Below are 14,375 nucleotides of genomic sequence, written 5' to 3' on the forward strand. Positions count from 1 at the left end.
GTCTCTGAAGTCTTACCTCGACGGTGACACCAGTATCTTTACAGCTACCAGGGTGTTACTCTTGTGGTCAAGGCACTGGACCACCTGGCCTTGACCTTCCCCAATCATCTTGAGCACCTCAGCGGTAGTGGAGGTGATCATGTCGGAACTGCACAAAAGGTACAATCATTTAAACTGACTTGTTAAAATCACAACGTTTAAGAAGTGTGAATGTAATACAACAAATTGCTGGAATTATGAAGTGTTATTTTACCATAATTTGGAATGCTCAGATGTCTGCTGGCTGAGTCACCCTTAAAAATTAACCCCTAAAAACAAAGTTTTTCACTATAAATCCTTTATATGCGTGGCGGCTAGAGTCCTCTCGTCCTCTTGCTTGAGATGGCTGCCACCTATGGGTCAGATGATTGCCTGCCACCATTAAGCAATTGGTAATTACATATAAAAAAAAAGTAAAATTTAGGAAATTTTTTCGCGAAAATTGATAGTCACGCACAACGAGTCTGTGTGCAAAATGTCAGCTCGATTGGATCACGGGAAGTTGGTAAAAAAACGACCGAAAGATTTGCACGGTCGTAAGCGCGCAAGCAAGCAAGTGAACTTAATATAAAGGATTTAAAAAATCGCGACTAAGGTGGGATTCGAACCCATGCGTGCAGAGCACAATGGATTAGCAGACCATCGCCTTAACCACTCGGCCACCTCGTCTCACGCACTCACACACGCAAGCACATTCAACCAGAACCAGGGTGAAGACTTGCACGCACATACATACAAACAGACCCCCCCACAAACACACAGTCATACCATTATTTTTTCTTAAAAAGTGTAACATTTTGGAATTTTTTTTCACGAAAATTAATTGTCACGCACAACGAGTCTGTGGAAAATTCAGTTCGATTGGATCACGGGAAGTGTGTTAAAAACGACCGAAAGATTTGCACGGTCGTAAGCAAGCAAGCAAGCAAACTTAATATTAAGGATTTAAAAAGAGCTGAGCTCAACGAGCTTTACTCGGGAAATAAACTTCTGATTCAGATGTGTGCGGGTGAGTGCGTTGGTGAGTGGGCGAGTGGGTAGGTGAGTGATTGAGTGGGTGAATGAGTGAGTGAGTCAGCAAGTGAGTGCGTGTGTGGGTGGGTGGGTGAGTAAGTGTGCAAGTGGGTGTAATTGTCGAATGCTTTGATACTGTCTGCTGGCTAAGATTCCCTTGAAAAAATGCTTCTTATCTAAAAGGATTAAACATTCTGATTTTGAAGCTCGTTGGTGTGTGCGTGTGTCATTGCCCTGGTTGGAAATTCAGGTGCAATAACAAGAAGCCACAAACCCCGCTACCTCTGGGCCCTGTGACCGCCCCCAAGACTAGTTTTGTAGTGAGCCTCACCAGAATGTAATTACATTCGTAGTCATCATATCCATGCCTGTTGAATCCCTTTGGTTTGTTGTCGAGCGCAAAGTACCACACTTCTTGCATGGCTGCGAGCTCCAGCTTTTCGCGGTCGGTCAAGTGAGGGCCAAAGTGAGCCAGGATTTCTGCAGGCACGAGGAGAATAACAACAACAGCTGTGTGAACCAAAATTTTGAGCGATTTATAGGGTAAATATTTCAGGATTGGGATGTTTTTGCCAATCCCAGCTATGTATGTTGAACTTATTTTGCACCACATGTATCCAATGGTGCTAATAAACAGTGTGGAGGAAGGTTAATAAACTAAACACGCAAATAGGTTCCACACATCTGTTAGAGCCTTTAACAGACTGTGAGACAAGAAGGCTCACATGATCGAGTCTACTATCAAAGGTTTGTTCATGAAGCCGTCCAGATATAAAAACAGACAAAACTTCAACCGAGAAGATGGATACAAATTGAAAAATCATTGGAAGGATGTTCTCAACCAGGTAATGCCTTAACTTGTTGTTGTTTCCATCATTACCTGCCGGTTTACTGCTAGCCCCGCCCACGTCCCCCCCAGCCTCACATCCTCTATCTGTTCTTCCACCACCTTCCCACTTCTAGCCCTGCCCACTTCCCCCCCCCTCAGCCTCATGTCCTCTTCCCCGAGCGCTCACGCCCCCCCCCTACCCCATAACCTCCCTCTCTCTCTCCCCCCTTGCCTCTTCCCTCCTCTCTTAACTATATAACCTCTTGCCACGGAAGCTCTCCCGCCGACTTCAGCATTTTCTTGCTGTGGTTGTCCCACCTGGGAAGAATACAGACTCACAGAATCAACAGACTCACTGCATCAATACGGGCTCACACCATAAACACGGACACACCATCAACGCGGACTCACCATCAACGCGGACTCACACCATCAACACGGACTCACAGCACCAATACTAACATAATAACAAACAAACAAAAAATTACGATTGAGATCCAAAGGAGTGCAAGGCTGCAGTAAAGGTGAAGAACCACTGGCTGATGCTGCCCCGATGTCGCTTATTCTTCTCTGCTGACCCCCCCCTCCCATAGACTGGAACTCTCTAACCCCGACTCCCGCAGCCATCTGTGCTATCGGCTCCCTGCCCTTGTTCAAGTGCCATGCTCACGACCTTCCCTTTTGTCGTCCTGCCTATGAGCGACTGCCCGCTGCTTTCAAAACGAATGCGCGCACTTCTTCTGTAGTGCGTCTCTCTGAGATGTGGGTCCCATTCAATTGATTAATAAATAGTAAACAGTGGATGTACTATGTATTTACTCATCGCTCCATAGTAATGTGGAATATTCGCCACGGCTCAGATCTGTAATGAGGATATAAGTGCCTGCCGTAGTTTGGGCAGAACACCTCATTCAATTCACCATCTATAATAGAGGTTCTTTGAGTTAGATCGCGTAAATATATAAATGCGTCGTTAATCCCGCCACCACCCGACACAGCCAATTAGTGAGGTTTGTCACGTAAACAAAACATGCCAATTAATTACTAGTACAGCACACCGGTGTGTTGGAGTAGCCAAGCCACAACATTTATAATCTGTTCTAGATTTGAAGCTTTCGTGACTGCAAGGATTCATATTTTTAGGTTTTTTCGGTAAAGTCACGTAAGTAAAACATTAAAATTAATAAAAGTAAAATAAAATAAAAATCACGACGTTTCGGAGGCAACACAAGCTTCCGTCTTCAGGTGGAACCGTCACAGCCACGACAGCTGTATCAAGTAAATGAGAGATTACAAGAGCTACCACTCTGTATATATAATGGTTGGAGAGGGGGGAAGGGCCAAGTACGGCACACTTTTTATTAATATGGTAAGGTGAGGCTTAAGAGGCTGAGCCTTTGTTATGGAGAGATACGGTTTGTGACTAAGCCTGGCCTACGTAACAATAGTGTGAAAAAAGAAACAACTAAACATGGTAAAACAAGCCTGGCTGTCAATAACCTGTAATAGTTGTCCGTCAAATAAGATGGTCCAAATAAGTGTAGTTAAATCTTTTTTGCATGGTTAATCACATCTTTCCAATGATTACTCAGTTTGTAACCATCAGCACGGTTGAAATTATGTCTGTGTTTGTATATTTGTATGGCTTCGTGTACAAACCTTTGATGGTAGCCAGGAGGTTTGCAGAGGACCTTGGTCTCGGAAAAGACAATTTCATGAGAGCCCACCGAGTTGTAGCAATGATCGGCAACGGCCGAAGAATCAGTTCTGCCGTGTTTCAGATCTGACTTGTGCTCGCGGACACGATCAGAAACATGACGTTTCGTTTCTCCAATGTAGCAATCACCACAACTGCAACTCAATTTGTAGACTCCAGGATACTGTAAGTCAGGAACGACATCCTTCACAGATGGAATCAGATCACGGATTTTATGCACTGTACTGAATCGGACTTGGATCTTATGTTTGTTTAGAATTTTGGAGATCTTTATGGTCACGCCTGCTATGTATGGTAACGTGATAGTTTTGGTCGGAGTTTCATGTGGCTGTTTCTGTGTGGTGGGAGAAACAGCTTGGCGGATAGTGCGGTCAGAGTATTCGTTCATCCTGAGGGCCCGATGTACATGTCTTAATTCACCGGCCAGGTGGTGTTGGTCAGAAATGCCATGGGCTCTGTGGTATAGCGTTTTGATGAGAGAATTCTTTTGAGATGGGTGGTGGTGGGAATCCGGTTTCAAGTAGGAATCTGTGTGGGTGGCTTTCCTGTAGACAGAATGTCCCAAGGATCCGTCAGGACTCCTCTCAAACAGAATATCCAAGAATGGTAGTTTACCATCTTTCTCCACTTCCATTGTGAATGTGATGGATGGGTGTCTAGAATTGATGTGGTCCAAGAAGTGGTTCAATGCTGGGAGGCCATGTGGCCAGATGACGAAAGTGTCATCCACATACCTCTTCCACAGGGAAGGACGCAGGGTGGATGTCTGGATGGCGTCTGATTCAAACTTTTCCATGAACATGTTGGCTATAACTGGTGACAAAGGGGAGCCCATAGGGGTACCCTCATTCTTTTTGTAGAACGTGCCATTCCAGGTAAAATAGGTGTTGGTGAGGCAATGCCTAACCAGCACAAGTACATCAGAGACCAAGGTCCTCTGCAAACCTCCTGGCTACCATCAAAGGTTTGTACACGAAGCCATACAAATATACAAACACAGACATAATTTCAACCGTGCTGATGGTTACAAACTGAGTAATCATTGGAAAGATGTGATTAACCATGCAAAAAAGATTTAACTACACTTATTTGGACCATCTTATTTGACGGACAACTATTACAGGTTATTGACAGCCAGGCTTGTTTTACCATGTTTAGTTGTTTCTTTTTTCACACTATTGTTACGTAGGCCAGGCTTAGTCACAAACCGTATCTCTCCATAACAAAGGCTCAGCCTCTTAAGCCTCACCTTACCATATTAATAAAAAGTGTGCCGTACTTGGCCCTTCCCCCCTCTCCAACCATTATATATACAGAGTGGTAGCTCTTGTAATCTCTCATTTACTTGATACAGCTGTCGTGGCTGTGACGGTTCCACCTGAAGACGGAAGCTTGTGTTGCCTCCGAAACGTCGTGATTTTCATTTTATTTTACTTTTATCAATTTTAATGTTTTACCTTCGTGACTTTACCGAAAAAACCTAAGAATATTTATAATCTGAGTAAGAAGTTTCGCCAGTAATTACAACCAGCGTCATCAGGCGACAGCCAGATTTGTGGAGAAGTCCACCTGTCTCGTTGTTCTAACGGTCCCGTCCGAGCACCGATGTGGAGGCCTAGAGGTGACGCTGACCTCAACACCCTCCCCTTGTCTCCCCCCCCTCTCTTCCCATCCCCCGCCCCACCCTCCAGTCGGCTCCTTCTGCGCGTGCACCAGCGCCAGCAACAGCACCTACTGGTGCATGCGCACCATGAGCGAGACGCACAACACGCTGTTCTGCGAGTTCGTCACCGGCGTCGTCGAGTATTACGACCTCAACGTTGACCGCTACCAGGTGAGCGTGGCTTTCCCCTCCCCCCCACACACACACAGAGGGAGCGCTCCATCTCACAGCGTCCAGCGCCACTCGTGCAGGGTCTCCACTCGAGAGAGCCCTCACGAGGCTATCTTCGCCTACTCTTCCTTATGGCGAACATGCAAACATGAAACACCCTCTGATAATACGATGCATTGTATTTGAAACTGATTGGTCCGCACCAGAGACAGCTTTCTCTTTTGAGCCTCGTCTCAACTGTGTTAGACCAGAGGACGCCAAAAGGCGAACAGCACAAAAGCAATGCCACTATCAGGGCATTTATCGCTCGCGGTAGAGCTTGTTTTATATTCGCATGTTCAGCACAAGTACGTGTGGTTAATGCAGACAGTATTTTTGGAAAGATGATTCTGTTTGGTGTTTTAACATCTTAACACAACTGTTTTATTGCCAGAAAGGGTAAAACCTATTGTTATATTTTGATACCGGCAAGAGAGGCCCCATATTTTAGTAAACTCAGTTGAAGTAGTCCATGGAGCACATCGTCTCCCCGTCTGCTCCCCCCCTGGAACCGCCCCTCGCCCGACAGCTGACAAACACGGCACGCCGCTGCCGCAGCGCGACTTGAAGAGCTTCCAGGCGGAGCTCAAGGACCTGCGGGGCTGCCAAGGGCACAAGCAGTGCAACCCCGGGGTTACCCAGGGATCTCCTGCCCTTGGACAGGAGCCGCCCGCAGCCCAGAGGTCAGCACACGGACAGCGGCTCCCTCGCCAATAAAGGATGAAGAGATATGCCCTGAAGAAAGGCCACTGTCTGAATATGAGGTGGCAATGGTAAAGGTGCAGCCCTGCGGAAACCTTGCTTGTGTTTAGTTGCTGTCCCCCCCCCACACCTCCGATTAGCGTGGTTGGCTACATACGGTTACGAAATAAGTTAAACATGCACACATATATACCACACCTACTATGCAGGTCATGTCCGTACGTGGACCTTTCGTATGTTGAACTTATTTCGCACCGTATGTAACCTTACCGTGCCAATCGGGGTCGTCGTTGGCTACATACGGTGTGAAAGGAAGTTCAACATCCGTACATACATAGACTCGCTCATGCCACTGCTGGCAGGGAAGGGCCCCTGCTACACGGAGCTCTAAAGGGCCCCGACTTTATCTACCACACTGGACAGGTGTCCTTGGAGAATGTGAGAGGAGCCACATTGTACCGCAGGACAAGAGAACCTGCCAGTCAACTCACTGCAATGTTCCCATTTGCACTGCCGAGTTTACAGAACTTGGCCATCGTCTCGACTGTTTGGCCAGTTCCTTCGTCAGAGTTCACAAGTGGGAGGGAACCAGAATGCCACAGATTCACGCACGTGAGACGATAACTCTCAATAATCCGCTCAGCCCGGGCCGGGTTCACAAATCCACTGGCTGGACTGACATGATCCTCGCCAGCTGACAATCTCGTCGTTTGTTTTAGAGTTTAATAAATGTACACAATAACTAAGCATTTCCCCTCCCCCCAATGTATAACACCACACCCTCAACCCATAGCACTCGTGTTGAATTGCACACGCATTTACATTTTATAATACAATGTTCAGAATTTCCAACTGCAATTGACACTTGTTTTTCCCAGCAGGAACCTTGGAATCTCGGAGGCAGAATGAACAAGGGTGAGAGGAAATTATTGTACTTAAATTCATCTTATTATAAAAAATAACTATATTAAGAAACGTAAAATAAAAAAGGAGGATGATTCGTGCAGCTATTTCAGCTGTCACCGCACCACTCGTTGGTAGAGAAGCATTGCCAATTCACGCGGGGAAAGGGGGAGGGGGGGTGATTCCGCACAAAAAACCGCGACCAATTTCGCTGCCAACCATCCCGTGGAGGCAGAATAGGGGCAAGGGCTCTGCACGCCATCGTGCAGAGCCGTGTCTCTTACGCTGAGCGACGTGGCTTGGTAGTGGGAGCACTGGGAGGGTGCATGGCAGCCCGTTCTGCCCCAGGTGTCGTGCACGTTTCTTGCCGCCGCAGTCGCAAGAGTAGGTGATGGATCAGAATCAGAATATTTATCTATCCTGGATAAATACGATGAGCTGTGAAGCTCTTTTTCACGGATGTGTGGAGTCGTTTCTCAGACGTCCAGCATATGAGCCACCTGCTGCTTTCAGAATGGCGGCGTGCAACAGGGTGTTGAGCGTGGCACGTGGCTAATAATGCTTCGACTACGAATAATAATGACGCTTTCACAATTTAAGATGAACAAGCACCTCATTGTTACACATTCCTACTGTCCGTTATATAAATCAATGGGCGGTAGAGTGGCGCAGTGTCAACACTTGTGCCTGAGAGCAAGAGGGTCCTGGGTTTGACTTCTATCTTGGGCATCTTACGGCTTTGTTCGTGCGTTCTCCCCCCCCCCCCCCTGCAGTGATATTCACTGGGTTTTACAGTTTCCTCCCATCGCTAAAATCAAACTACAATGTGACTGGTGTTGGGCCGAAAATTCCAATCCTGAAAAATGGCCTCAAAATTATTCGATTGGGATGACACACCACACAGCAACATCGCCCCCTCCTGCAAAACCATGGCACGACCTTCTTGCATAAAAGTCTTAATCAGTGCTTTATATATACACGGTGTCATTCACGCAAACTGCAGGTCACAATACTGAAAAATCCGCAACTAACGAAGGTTAAAAGATTAGTAATAGGTGTTTACCTTTTTAATTGGTACAAAATCTGACACCTTTATACAAGGCATCATGTTTGCAATAACCTCAACACAAGAAGTCAAAATGCAAACAAAAAGAAACAACTCTGATGATGATGATGATAATGATATGCACCTATTCGCTGCCACTGGTAAAGGAGGTCTCATAGGTTAAAACATTGTTTGAGTTGGTTTTCTGCCAATTAATGAGGAGCATTTACACACATGGCAGGAGACCAGAGCACCTGGAGAAAACCCACGCGTGCACGTGAACACAGTGAGGCGTCACTCCGTAGCCTCACCTCATGGCTTGGCTTCGCGAACGAAGATCTAGGAAGGACATCCACGTCTTCTGCAGGCACGCTGGTGGCTGAAGAGGCCTATGAGGGACAAGCAGGTCCTGCCACAACAGCTGCAAGTATAGGTCTCATCTGGGATGGGTGCTGAGGGATCATGGTTCTTCCTCCTTCTCCTTTTGTCCTCCATACGGGCCCTGCGGGTATCTTCGAAGAAGGAGGTGGCCTGGTGGACTGTGCCGCCAGGAGTTGCGATCAGCGGCTTGTGTTGCCCACTGACGGTGATCGATGCAGCAAGCAGTGAGGGACTTCTTCAGGGAGTCTTTGTATCGCTTTCGTGGTGCCCCTATGTCGCGATGGCCAGAGGACAGTTCCCCATACAGCACAATCTTAGGAAAGCGGTGGTTCTCCATCCTGGCGATGTGCCCTGCCCAACGAAGCTGTGTCTTGAGGACCATGGCCTTGATGCTGATGACCTTCGCTGACTTGAGGACTTCAGTGTTGGCGACGAAGTCACTCCAGTGAATTTTGAAGATTGTGCGGAGGCAGCGCTGATGGAAACGCTCGAGGAGACTCAGGTGACGACGGTACGTGACCCAGGACTGAGCGCCATACAGGAGAGTGGTCAGCACAACAGCTTTGTAGACGTTGACCTTTGTGGTTCTTTTAAGGTTTCTGTTGTTCCAGACACGTTTGTATAGTCTGCAAAATGCACTGTTTGCCTTGGCCAGCCTGTTGTCGACTTCGTTGTCGATCTTGGCGTCAGACGAGATCACGCACCCCAAGTAGCTGAACTGGTGGACAGCTTTCAGTTCTGTTTGTTCAATGAAGATGCTTGGTGGATGGTGCTCCTCATGGGGTGCGGGCTGATGAAGAACTTCAGTCTTCCTCAGGCTGACTTCAAGGCCGAAGATCTGAGCTGTTTTCGCGAAACAGGACGTAATTCGCTGCATAGCTGCCTCTGTGTGAGCAAGGAGGGCGGCATCGTCAGCAAAAAGCAGCTCCCTGATCAGTTGCTCCATGGTCTTTGTGTGGGCCTGCAAACGCCTCTGGTTGAACACGCTCCCGTCGAGACGAAAACGTATGTATACGCCATCAGCGTCGTCGAGGTCCTCTGTGACCTGCTGGAGCATCATGCTGAACAAAATGGTGAACAGCGTGGGAGCAAGAACACAGCCCTGTTTCACGCCGTTTGCAATAGGGAAGGGCTGCGAGAGATTGTTGCTATGTCTGACTTGTCCAAGCTGGTCTTCATGAAGCTGGACGATCATGGTGAGGAACTTCGGTGGGCAGCCTAGCTTGTCCAGGATTTTCCAAAGTCCCTGCCTGCTCACGGTGTCAAACGCTTTTGTCAGGTCCACAAAGGTGACGTACAGCGCTTTGAAGCTTTCGTGACTGCAATGATTCATATTCTCAGGTTTTTTCGGTAAAGTCACGTAGGTAAAACATTAAAAGTAATGAAAGTAAAATAAAACAAAACAAAAATAAAAATAAAATTCACGACGTTTCGGAGGCAACACAAGTCTCCGTCATCAGGTGGGACCGTCACAGCCAGATTAGCTGCATCAAGTGAAGCAATGATTCAAGATGTAATCCCTTATAAGCAAGTTGAAGGGGGGGAGGAGAGGGGGGGGGAGTTCATCAGAATGTGGTAGCCAATGAATGGAACGTATCGGGAGGGAGGGGGGTGGGAGGGGGAGGGAGCCAACAAAACATTTGGCGACGGCTTGGACGCGGCTGCTGCGCACGCCAACACAATGGGCAGAGAGGGGGGAGGGGAGGTCTGATACACATGATAGAACAAAGGAACGAAAATGCCCATGTTTATACCAATGCAGGCTGAAAAATGAAGAGAGTACTGTTAAAAATAACTGGGGATGTTAACACTCGGTGAAGTAAATTAAAATAGTGCCTGTCAGATAAGATGGTCCAAAAAGTGTAATTAAGTCTTTTTTGCGTGGTTAATAACATCTTTCCAGTGATTACTGAGTTTGTACCCATCATCACGGTTGAAATTATGTCTGTGTTTGTATATTTGTATGGCTTCGTGTACAAACCTTTGATGGTAGCCAGGAGGCTTGCAGAGAACCTTGGTCTCGGAAAAGACAATTTCATGAGAGCCCGCCGAGTTGTAGCAATGATCGGCAACGGCCGAAGAATCAGTTCTGCCGTGTTTCAGATCTGACTTGTGCTCGCGGACACGATCAGCAACATGACGTTTTGTTTCTCCAATGTAGCAATCACCACAAATGCAACTCAATTTGTAGACTCCAGGATACTGTAAGTCAGGAACGACATCCTTCACAGATGGAATCAGATCACGGATTTTATGCACTGTGCTGAATCGGACTTGGATCTTATGTTTGTTTAGAATTTTGGAGATCTTTTTGGTCACGCCTGCTATGTATGGTAACGTGACCGTACTATCCGCCAAGCTGTCTCTCCCACCACACAGAAACAACCACATGAAACTCCGACCAAAACTATCACGTTACCATACATAGCAGGCGTGACCAAAAAGATCTCCAAAATTCTAAACAAACATAAGATCCAAGTCCGATTCAGCACAGTGCATAAAATCCGTGATCTGATTCCATCTGTGAAGGATGTCGTTCCTGACTTACAGTATCCTGGAGTCTACAAATTGAGTTGCATTTGTGGTGATTGCTACATTGGAGAAACAAAACGTCATGTTGCTGATCGTGTCCGCGAGCACAAGTCAGATCTGAAACACGGCAGAACTGATTCTTCGGCCGTTGCCGATCATTGCTACAACTCGGCGGGCTCTCATGAAATTGTCTTTTCCGAGACCAAGGTTCTCTGCAAGCCTCCTGGCTACCATCAAAGGTTTGTACACGAAGCCATACAAATATACAAACACAGACATAATTTCAACCGTGATGATGGGTACAAACTCAGTAATCACTGGAAAGATGTTATTAACCACGCAAAAAAGACTTAATTACACTTTTTGGACCATCTTATCTGACAGGCACTATTTTAATTTACTTCACCGAGTGTTAACATCCCCAGTTATTTTTAACAGTACTCTCTTCATTTTTCAGCCTGCATTGGTATAAACATGGGCATTTTCGTTCCTTTGTTCTATCATGTGTATCAGACCTCCCCTCCCCCCTCTCTGCCCATTGTGTTGGCGTGCGCAGCAGCCGCGTCCAAGCCGTCGCCAAATGTTTTGTTGGCTCCCTCCCCCTCCCACCCCCCTCCCTCCCGATACGTTCCATTCATTGGCTACCACATTCTGATGAACTCCCCCCCCCTCTCCTCCCCCCCTTCAACTTGCTTATAAGGGATTACATCTTGAATCATTGCTTCACTTGATGCAGCTAATCTGGCTGTGACGGTCCCACCTGATGACGGAGACTTGTGTTGCCTCCGAAACGTCGTGAATTTTATTTTTATTTTTGTTTTGTTTTATTTTACTTTCATTACTTTTAATGTTTTACCTACGTGACTTTACCGAAAAAACCTGAGAATATGTACAGCGCTTTGTTTTGCTCCCGGCACTTTTCCTGAATCTGCCTCAGGACAAACACCATGTCTGTGGTTCCCCGGTTGGCTCTAAAGCCACACTGGGTCTCTGGGAGGTGATCTTCAGCTATTGCGGGTACCAGTCTATTCAGCAGTACTCTTGCGAGGATTTTGCCGGCGACGGACAGAAGTGTTATGCCACGATAATTGGAACAGTCTGATTTCTCCCTTTTGTTCTTGTACAGGGTGATGATGACTGCATCTTTGAGATCTTGAGGGAGTTTACCCTGCTCCCAGCAGCAGACGAAGAATTCATGAAGTTTGGTGTGCAGTGCTGGGCCTCCGTTCTTCCATACTTCAGGACGGATGCCATCAACTCCTGCAGCTTTACCACTCTTCAGCTGTTTAATGGCTTCCTCAGTCTCTTGTAATGTTGGTACCACATCCAGTTCGGTTTTCACTGGTTGTTGTGGGATGCGGTCAATCGCTGGTTCTTGGACTGAGCGGCTAGCATTGAAGAGCGTGTAGAAGTGCTCAGACCAGCGGTTCAGGATTGAGTCATTTTCAGTGAGCAGTTCTTTCCCGTCTGCACTCCGCAGGGGGCTCAGGATTTGGTACGAGGGGCCATATACCGCTTTTAGAGCATCGTAGAATCCCCTGTAGTCGCCAGTATCAGCGCAAACCTGAGTTTTTACTGCGAGGTTGGTCCACCACTCGTTCTGAATCTCTCGAAGCTTGCGCTGGGTGGTGCTGCATTCCAGGCGGAAGGCTGCTTTTTTGTGCGGGCAGGATGGTCGGGCCAGGTGGGCCTGGTGTGCTGATCTCTTCTTTGACAGCAGCTCCTGGACTTCTAAGTTGTTCTCATCGAACCAATCTCTGTTTTTCATCGTGGAGAATCCGAGGGTATCTTCAGATGTTTGCAGAACAACAGTTTTGATGCGGTCCCACAGCACTTCAGGAACCGGAGGCGAGTCTCCTAGGCAGCTCGGTTCCTCTAGCCTAGATCGTAGGCTTTTCTGGAAAGCTGCTTTGACCGCGGCAGACTGAAGGCTGCAGACTTTGAGCTTCTTCCTCGGGGCGCCACTGTTCCTTGGTCTGGGTTTAAAGTGAAAGCTGAGTTTGCAGCGAACAAGACGGTGGTCTGTGTGACACTCAGCGCTGGGTATTACACTGGTGTGAAAGACATCTTTTAGGTCACGCTGGCGCACAAGGATGTAGTCTATGTGATGCCAATGTTTTGACCGAGGGTGCTCTCCAGGTTGTTTTCAGACTGTCTTTCTGCTGGAAGATGGTGTTGGTAATGGAAAGCTGCTGTTCCGCACAGAGTTCAAGTAACAAGCGTCCATTGTCGTTGCAGCTGCCCACGCCGTGCCTTCCAAGTACGCCTCTCCAGGTTTCCGAGTCTCTGCACACTCTGGCGTTGAAGTCGCCAAGGAGGACAATCTTGTCGTCAGCTGGGATATCCTGCAGAAGGCTGCGTAGGTTGGAGTAAAACTTGTCTTTATGAGCGGGAGAGTTGGAGCGTACACACTGAGCAGCGTTGCGTGTTGTTGGTCACGAAGTGGCAGACGCATTGAGATGATGCGGTCAGTGACCAGTTGGCAGGCTTGCAAGCTTGGTAGCGATAGAGTCCCTGATCATGAAGCCGACACCTGAACGGCGTCTCTCTGTCGCTGGTTTACCTGACCAGTAGAGAGTGTAACCTGCGCCATGCTGCCTCAGACTGCCTTCCCCTGAAAAGCGGATTTCGCTGAGGGCGGCGATGTCAACATCCAGCCGAGCGAGTTCGTGTGCAATTAAAGCAGATCGTCGCTCAGGTCGAGTGCTGTCAGCTGAGTCTAGCATGGTTCTGATGTTCCAGCATGCGAGTTTGAGTCCTTTCCCACCTTTTAAGGCGAGTGGGATGCGCCGTCGATTCTTTGATGTAATTCGACCGCATATGAAGATGCCCGTTGACCGCGGTAAGCCAACTAAGGGAGGAGGAGACGAGCTTTGTTTAGGCCACCTTTTCTAGGCCCCTCTCCGTGTGGAGCAAGCAATGCTGTCCCTAGAAAAGGCTGCTTGCTCGCTCAGGGTGCTGCCGGGTGATGATGTCGTTTCCAGGTCATCATCAGACGACCACTTGCGCCTGAGCCGCCTGCATGCAGGATTGAGACTGTGGCTGCCAGTGTCATCTTACACCTGCCGAGTTCGCCCCTTTCCCATCGCTACAGGACTTAGTGAGACTGGGGGGGGGGGTAGACGTGAAGATTTGCTTCTTGCCTGCGCAAAGGAGCTTTCAAGTGGAGTGCAGTGTGCGCAGAACAGACCCCACCCTTTAAACCCAGGGTTCGTCTGCCATGGCCTAGCAAGCTGGGACGGTGACAGTGAGGTCCTCGGGCCGTAGGTTTTACATCAGAGTTTCTTTCTCCTAGGTAGACGGCCTTCCAAGGCTGAAGAGATCCACCTTCCCTGCTATT

The 14,375-nt window shown here is 47.9% G+C and overlaps 1 non-coding gene across 1 annotated transcript; it reads right to left on the reverse strand.

Moving 5' to 3' along the window:
• Positions 1 to 626: 626 nt before the first annotated feature.
• TRNAS-GCU (transfer RNA serine (anticodon GCU)) lies at positions 627 to 708 on the reverse strand. The gene has a single exon. It is a non-coding gene; the product is annotated as a tRNA-Ser (tRNA).
• Between the last annotated feature and the right edge of the window lie 13,667 nt (positions 709 to 14,375).

Source organism: Lampetra fluviatilis, chromosome 38, assembly GCF_964198595.1.
Source record: "Lampetra fluviatilis chromosome 38, kcLamFluv1.1, whole genome shotgun sequence".
NCBI classification, from domain to species: Eukaryota; Metazoa; Chordata; class Hyperoartia; order Petromyzontiformes; family Petromyzontidae; genus Lampetra; species Lampetra fluviatilis.